We start from the raw sequence: 8,935 nt of genomic DNA, 5'->3' as shown, positions 1-8,935 counted from the left end.
TCGAGGCTTATAATGCAGGACGCAATGTTTATTGTACCAGTACAGGCCCAGTGAATTCACATCCAAAGACTGAGCCCCAAACCAAAGGAAAGCTTCTCCTTTTATAGACCAGTTCCCGCACTTTTGGGAGCCTGTAGCTATGTTTATCTATGCAGAAGCAATGTACAGAAGCCAGAGTGCATACCTTAGTTTTTCCTTATCTCTTTGACCGAGATGTTTGCGCTGCCCATGGCAGGATCTTGTGAAAGAGGCCATAAGTTGCTTATTCCCTGGGGCTTGCATTTTCCTATGTTTGCCTTGTCCTTTCCTGTTTTTATTATTGACCTGCCTCAATAGGGCCCCACAAGAACCACCCCATCTTCAGCTTTATGCTGGATGAGTCTGACTGCTGAATGCTTTCACTAGGGTTCATGGTTGAGCAGGAAGATTTAGAACTAAGGACATAGAGGCAAAGTGTTCTCAGTGTTAAACTTAATTTAAACAAAGTGGAAAGTAAGAGATCTACTAGGGAAAGCCAGTTATCTTGGCAAAAGGACAGTGTTTCTGGTCATAATTGGTACAGCAAGAGCCTCACCGGCTTGGCAGAAACACACCCTCCCTGCTAATGGAGCTTGTAACATCCCTCAGTTATTCTGATAGGGACAGGGTGAAGGGACAAAGTAGCTGATTAAATAGTTAATCCCACTAAGGGATTAGGAGCAGAAAAACAAGTATGGGAGACCCCTGTAAGTTTAACAATTACCCAAGAAAGCAGGTTTGCTTAACCACAAAACCAAGCAGGCTTGCTTAGCAACAACACCATGCCACAGAAGCATGGCATGCCCCCAAACAATAAAACAGTGGTGGCATGAGACCCACACTGTGCCCAGTGAGCTCAGTAAGCTAATAACTGCTAGGACATGCTCTCTGCACACATAAGAACAATACTTTATGGAAAGATGACTTTTCAAAGTGAAAGACCCTCATTGTACTGAGACCTGAAATAATTTTTCCATAGTGCCATGACAGTGCAGGCTTTACCACGTAGGGACAAGAAAACTCCTCCACCTGACATAGAAGAGGAACTAATGATGGAAGCGTGACCGCTACTCAAGAATGAGGAAGAAGGTGGTCTTTTCCCCCTCCCTACTTTTTCTTTGATTATAAAAATGTAGCCCCCTAAGTACTCAGGGCACGACACCCTCTTGCCCACCCATTTGTAAGCCTCACAAGCATCCTATTCTAATAAAGCACTTCTTATCTATCACTTTGCCTCTCACTGAATTCTTTCTGTGCTGAGACATAAAGAACTGGAGCTCTTCAGGACCCCCCAAAACACCACCTAGCAGTTTCATTTCCAATGAGTTTTTGCAGGGCTGCTGTCTGCAAAAGCTGTAGGAACCATCCACCCCCCCCCCGCCCCCGCCAACCTCAGAATACTCTATTGGCTGACTTTTCAGGAGTACCCACATCTCCTGGTCTTCTCTTACTTCCCAGGCTTCTCAGCCTCTGTGCAAAGTCTGTGAGCTTGTCTTCCTCTCTTCATCTTGCTCTACAACCCTTTGCGAAGCTGAATAAAGCCTTGGATCCTGGCGGGAGGTGGGGGGATGGGAGGGTTGGAGAGTGAAGGAGAGTGCGCATTTCCTCAAAAGATTTGACACATGGACCATGAGTCTACCAGGTAGACTCCAGCCAGGAAAAGCATCTCACATGACTACATAATTTGAACAATAAGAAAGGCACCTGCAAAGTGTTAGACAAAAGAAATAGACAAGAGAGCTTGACAGGCATCCTGGAGGAGGTGATTTTTGATCGGAGCCTTCCTGTCAAGTAGAGGAAAGGGCATTGCAGAGGAAAGGACTGGCAGAGAAATGGCTGGCAGCTAGGAATGCAGACTGAGCTCAGGGGAGGGTGCACCAAGAGGTGGGGAGGAAGCCAGGAAGCAAGAAAAGGGAAGAGTCAGGGGAGGGTATCAGGATGAAAGGGAAGATAAAGATAGATTAGGCTGGAGAGAAAGGGAGGATACACAGACACAGTTGGAGGCCAGGGCAGGGAAGGCTCAAAACATTTGTAAAGGCCATTCATATCCTACTGGTATGAAAAGCTTACATTTCTAGCACTGGATCTAACAACTACCCAGAGTTATTTGAAGCCAGCTAGAAGAACTGCAGGCATCCGAATTCCCTGGACAGGTCCAACATACAGAACCCCGCATCGACCCTAAAGAGTCCCCGTAGGATGGGGTCCTATCATCCCTCCTGTCCCCTGTCCTCGCCACAGAAGGGTCTGAAGATAATAACATGTGAGAATCTCTGCCCCAGCCTAGGAGACGAGGGGTAAGGGTTTGACATTTGTGGAAAATAGAAGTTCCTACTGTATGCCAGGTTGGAACTGTGATCTGCGCTTCCTAAGCACCTGGAAGATAGGTGCCCTTGCTAGCCCCATAGTGTTGGAGGAAGGAGGCCCCTTCCAGGGTCCAAGAGCGGGCTCTTGTCTAACACTCGGAAATGAATTGTCCGAGGAGACACACCTGCTGACAAAGCAAGAGACTTTACTGGGAAGGGGCGCCCGGGCAGAGAGCAGCAGGGGAAGGGAACCCAGGAGGACTGCGCTGCCACGTGGCTCGCAGTCTTGGGTTTTATGATAATGGGATTGGTTTCCAGGTTATCTCTGGCCAATCATTCTGACTCAGGGTCCTTCCTGGTGGCGCACGCATCGCTCAGCCAAGATGGATTCCAGCGAGAAGGATTCTGGGAGGTTGGTAGGACACATGGACCGGAGACTCCTCTCTCCTTTTGACCTTTCCCGAATTCTTCCCAGTGGCGGTAGCTTGTTAGTTCCACGTTCCTTACCAGCACCTCCTGTCCTAAGAGAACTCATGCACGTGGTTACTATCAGGCCTGGCCACGGTGGGCAGTTTTGGTCAGTGGGTTCCCTAACAGCTGTACAAACAAGAAAACAGGCTTAAGCGAGGTTAAGTGACTTGGGGGCCCAAGGCCACACAACTAATAAACAGCCGAAGCAGGATTCTCACCCAGCTCTTTCTCATTCCAGTTGGAGAGGAAGCGTAGTTCAGTGGCAGAGCAAGTGAGCTTTGGAGCCAGGAATGCTTAGATCTGAATCCCATCCTCTTCGCTGGGCTTTCCCTAAAACAGTGCAGGGTCCAGGACAACCCAGCAAGTGTGGAGTGAGGACAGCTGCCACAGTGTCATTATTTTTCATTGGTCCCTTAAGACAGCGTTGAAGATAGAAACTTCTAAATTGAATTTTATTGATGTTCAGAAAAGAGAAGTCACAACATCCTGAGGCCTCTTGGCCTCAGGCAGAGGGCTCCAGAGTGTTTGACTTCAGGGAAGTTCCCCAGACTCGCTCAGCCTCAGTTCCTCATCTGTAAATTGGGGGAAACATCAGATTAAATAAGATGATATCGTTAGGACAGTTTCTGGTCTGTAGTAGGTACTGGAAGATGGCCAGCTATTATTATTATAGTTCTGGCTAACTCTCGCCTTTCCAATCCAGTCAGGTCCCTGCCTTTCACTGCTCTTCTGAGCACGGGAGTGAAATATTTTCTTGTTTGGACTCCAGATAAATCCTTATTTGGCATTTGATTGAAATCGTGAAACTAGTATTAATGCAACCGTCTCTCTCGACATGGGAATAGCTAGTGTTCTCCTGGGTTCTGTAGTAGGAAGCTGGTTCTCCTCTCGCTCTCTTCCTCCCTCCCTCTCTTTTCTTTTTGGCTATACCATGCGGCATATAGGATCTTAGATCCCGAATCAGGGATCAAGCCCTTGTCCCCCGCAGTGGAAGTGTACAGTCCTCACCACTGGACTGCCAGGGAAGTCCCCTTCCCACTCTCTTTTTAAAAATGTGCCGAAGTCCAGCTCCGGCGGGTCCAGGAGTACCCAAGGGATGAGTTGCCTGGGCGCAAGGAGGAGACTGGGAGGCCTGTGTCAGCTATGCAGGATCTCTCTTTATTGTCAGAGCTTTGTGTTTATATAGTAAACATAGCTCAGAAAAAATCTTTTGTGGCAGAGCATATCTTCCCTCAGCATCTACCAGTTTCTTTCTTTTGTCAGGTTTGGCTTGCAAACCTTGTGACTCTAAGGTAAACATATGTAAATAACTTCTTAATCTTTTATCTAAGCACACTATTGCCCTTAACACCCATACAAAACCTTGTGGAGTTAATCAAGATTAGGGCAACTACAACAATTGCAACTGTTATGCCTAGAATTGTGGAGTAGAATCCCTTATGAGACACAAAATCGGATAAACTATCAAAAACTGACTTAGCAGCCTCTGCAGTTGAATAATCTAAGTGGGCCTTACCTATATCTTGGATTTCTTGATGAAGCCTGGTCAAATCTAGACTAATATCAGGTTGATTCCAAATGCCTAGAATATGATTTTGAATCCAGTCCCAAGCATAAGACGATTCATTAACTTTTAAGGGAGTCACACAGATCCATCTATATTCGATATGACACCTCAAAGCCAATCTAACTTTTAAGGCTGTATGTTCAGTACCTAGATGTAGAACAGCTTCTTCGAGCACATCAACTTTTGCCTCTAACTTTCTATCAATAATTTCTTGAGTAGCTAAGGCAAGAGATACATTTTTTGATAATTGATTAACATGTTCAGCTTTATGTACTTGTTGAGAGTGAGATAAGTCGAATAATTCTGCTAAGCATGGAAACTGGGGTTCGGAGCCCCAGGACCCATCTTTTGCCCAACCCGATGTCAGCAAGTAGGGATTTAGTGCTTTTCTAGATCTGGGGAGAGGCAAGGGTTGGGCTCATAACATCAGCTCCTGAAAACATCTATCTCAAGACCTGTTCCACCCATCCTCCAGAGCACAGAGTGCCTCATTTCTGGTCTCCACCCTGAATTCCCTTCAGGGGATGTGGAAGGTCAGTAGCTGCAGCAGCACAAAGTGATTTAGTCCTTGTACAGGCAGATGGCACGTTCCAATTTGTAGTTGACAGGGGCCCCTCATGGTCATCAATTTGACCACGCTTTGGGAGGCATTTCATGACCATTTTGTCCCACGGTGCTAGGAAGGCTCATTCCTAGGTCTGATGAAGATCTCGCCAATAGGCCACTCAATGTGCCAGTACTGGGCTAGGTCTTTGTAACAAAAGCCAAAGCTCTCTGGACCACCTGTACCCCTAATCTGTTAGGGTCCAGGAAAAATTCCCTCTTGTTGCATCTTCCCATATCCAGAGGTACACTATTACAATCATTGATCACATACAGAACTATATATTTGATCAACTGCTTCAAGTAGCCTAGTCATCATCATTTTTGTTGGCAGTCAGTCACACATTCGGTAATACGAGAAGCAATAATCTTGAAAAGCAGGCAAAACACAAATAATATAGCTAGTAGCGTCAATAGCATTACAAGTAAATACTTAAGCCACGAGTTTCCCACGCCAAACCAGTTTTGAAGAGGTCAAGGCTTCACAGTGGGTGAAAATCGCAGAAATCTGAACAGGTATTACTAATTGGCCAGGCGAGGGGATCCCCGAACAGGACTATAATTTTTTCTTTCTCTCTCTCTTTTTTTTTAGAGCAAACTTCCTAAGGGCCAACCAATTAGAGCCTTGCAACCCAAAAGTACTAGTCATAGGTAATTGGCCGCAAACCCAACAACTGGGTTGATTTTCAAAATTAGCATAGGATTGTGCCCACGATAGAAAAACATGTGAAAGGTCCAAGAAGTCAAGAAAATATTATAAATGTTCATGAGTCAGGTCCAGCATCTTGGGCTAGCTGTCTACTTCTGATGTCAGCTTCTTCTCGTCCTAGTGTGAGTGCAGTTTCTCCTTTGATAAGTGTCCTTCCGTCTAGGTTGCAGGTTGTCTTTTAAATTATGTCCTTTTAGTATCCATAATCATCCAAGGAGAGATTACTGAGATAAGCTTCAGAAACAAACTTAGAGTGTCCTTTTAAAAGCTTTCTTGGATTTTACGTTACTATAGCGCAACAGCAAGGAACTTTCCAGGGAGTGAATCTTAGTAAATACAGACCTCCATCAGCAAAACTGGCATTTAATATTTATTGAAACATAATCTTCTTCTCTCTAAAATTACCTTCATTTTTACCAGATATAACCAGATTAATGCTAATTTGTTTGCAAAATAAGTCTGGTCTCAAAAGAAACTTGGCCTGATCATTTAATTTATGGAACTAGAATTGATCATATAGGCTTTTGGCTTTGGTGAAACTTTTATAAGGAGCCTCAGGCTGGACTTTTAAAAGACCTTTCAGGGCTAAGAAAGCCATGCCAGGGGCTTGGGCTTATCACAGATTTTTGCCTAACAAATGTAGGTAAATTCCTCCCTTTTCAAGGTTCCCAAAATACCTTGAGTTTTCTATACCTGTTAGTGAGGTAGCCTTTCTAATTTATCTGATAAAGCTGCTGGGAACCTAAGAGTTTTCAGTGTCTGGAGGGAACAGAGAGAGAAAAGATAAATGTTTCAATCCTGCTTACAAATGTACAAACTATCAAATTATTGTAAATCATTAGTTTGAAGGGATGGTTTTCCTTATACCTGGAAAACAGATTTCAACCAGTAATTTTTAGATAGAAACCATAAAATTTATAACCATATTCACCAGTTTACTCAGTCCTATGTAACATCCTTTTGTTAACAGCTTATGAAGCCATCACGTTTCTCATTAGGATTCTTCAATTTTTTTTTTTTTAAACCCCGTTTAGCATTATGGTCTGAAAGTCAGAAAATTGTATTTATCCAAAAGTCCTTTTTATAAATCTTCTTGAAGAGGAAGCATTTTGCAAAGGCATCAGAATAAAGCCAGAAGGCATCAGAATAAAGCCAGAAGCGTCTTAAGACATAAGGCTTAAGAAGGCGTGTTTAAAATCTGAATGCAAGGTCAATCAATTTGGTTATTGTTGTGTCATACAATATTTTAAGAAAATAACTAGAATTATGACTGATAACATTTTACCGGGGGACATATCAGAATTTTAGGAACTCCATATACTTTCCAGAATATCTATATTAATAACAGTTACCATGCACTAAAATCTAACATTTATTCATTTGACAATACTTCCTATGTAACTTAATGTACCAAATGAACCTAGTTTATATCTCTCTTTGGGATGTTTCAGGGGCCCTTTGAAGCATCCCAAAGTTAGCTAGGGGTCAAAAGGATTTCATCAGAATTTGTTTTAGGAAGTTTTGTCCAAAATACCGGAAAAAAAAGGTTTAGAACACTCTATCGGATAGGCTCACAGGTAACTGTGAAACAATAGTCAGTCACTTAGCCAAAGTAGCAAGAACAGATTACTTAAAAGGTAAGGAAACATAAAATCTTTTATCAAAGGGCAGTTCAACATTTTAAGAAAACTTGTCCTCTTAACAGAGAGAAAAACCAAATTCAAGTTTTGCACCAGCTTACTTTCCAAATTAATTTACTCAACTAAATTTATCTAAACTTAGTCAATCCTGATCATGCACAAAACTCTTTTCTCAGGGTCCACTTTCCACAAACCTTCTTATCACTTTCCGTATCATTACTTTATTTCCCATTCAGTCACCTGTAAGTCAGACCTACTTTCTTTTCCCTTAATAAAAGGTAATTCCATGCCTCAGGCTTTCTTTACTGAAAACACACATCCTGCTTTCCTTAAGCCACCATGAACTGTCCCTTGTGACAGCATTCTGTACATTGGTGAATAGAAATACCAGTGATATTTTCTAAACACATTGGCTTTCTTTACAGAACGTGGCACCAGGCATATTTATCAATAGTCCTAAATATCTTTTTGTCTCTCTGTAAAAGGAAGCCGATGTTCAGTAATATATGTTTCAGTATCTTATTTTATTTGGGAATGATCCAGCTGGTCAATAAGCTTTCATCACTCAATTTAGGGCAACTCCAGAATTTCAAGTTACCAGGATCTGGAGAGACTATTTTAGGTAGATATTCCTAAAGCATGACTCTTCTTGACAGAGTTTATCTAAAAGCTCTTATCTCATTTACATTTTCTTTCCTTAGAAGTTTCTTTCCATCAGGCTACCTTCCACACTGACAAATTTGTAACAGGCACAAGACCTTATTTAGCCTATATTACAACTAGGCACAATTAAAATTTATATAAAAATTATGCTTAATGTTGATGACTCTAAAACATGTCTATAGTAATCAAACCAATTAGCTTAAGCCATCTTTAATATCATATATCAGTTTAGTACTGAAATTTCCAGGTGTCATGAACCTGAAATTCATTCTGGCCAGACTATTTTCTATTTCTGAGTATTCATAAGCACTTAATTTTTCTTAAAGCCAATTTAGAGCTCTTTTATGAATTCTTTTGGCAATACCATACACCTACAACAAACACATAGATACACACGAACACACACACAAACACAGAGGCCTCATAATTCTCATTCTAAAATTTCAGTACTGAGTCAGGTACAACACGAACGCCATCAGTCACAAAGGGTTGGATTTAAATTGGCTTCTAGCAGATGGAACAAATCGAGGTCACCTATCTAGATGGCTAAACCCTTTTACTATTTGCAGAAAAGACACTTAGCATTTCTATTTATCTTTGACAAGTCGTTTTAAATTATTTTAATTTTAATTTTTTAATTTGCATTTAAAAGGATAGCAGAGAGAAGTATTCTTTAGATGACCAGATAAGACATTCATTCACCTCTCAAAGGTACAAGCAAGTTCCTCCTAAGATGACTTTGTCTCCCCTTTGTTGACAAGGGTAATTTCTTTCTTTGACCAGGAAGGAGAGGGGTGCACACGTAAAGGGCCTTGTCTTAGGGCCTTACAACCTAAGTAGTGCTGATGTCGCCACGCCTAGAAAGCCCAGTATTCCCAGACAGCACGATTTACGTGCCTCCCTGAAGATGGCCCTAATCATTAAATGTCTCAGGGAGACGGAGCTGCAAGGAGGCGAT

The sequence above is a fragment of the Hippopotamus amphibius genome, chromosome 17 (genome assembly GCF_030028045.1).
Source record: "Hippopotamus amphibius kiboko isolate mHipAmp2 chromosome 17, mHipAmp2.hap2, whole genome shotgun sequence".
Taxonomy (NCBI): Eukaryota; Metazoa; Chordata; class Mammalia; order Artiodactyla; family Hippopotamidae; genus Hippopotamus; species Hippopotamus amphibius.
This window is presented reverse-complemented; position numbering follows the sequence as displayed.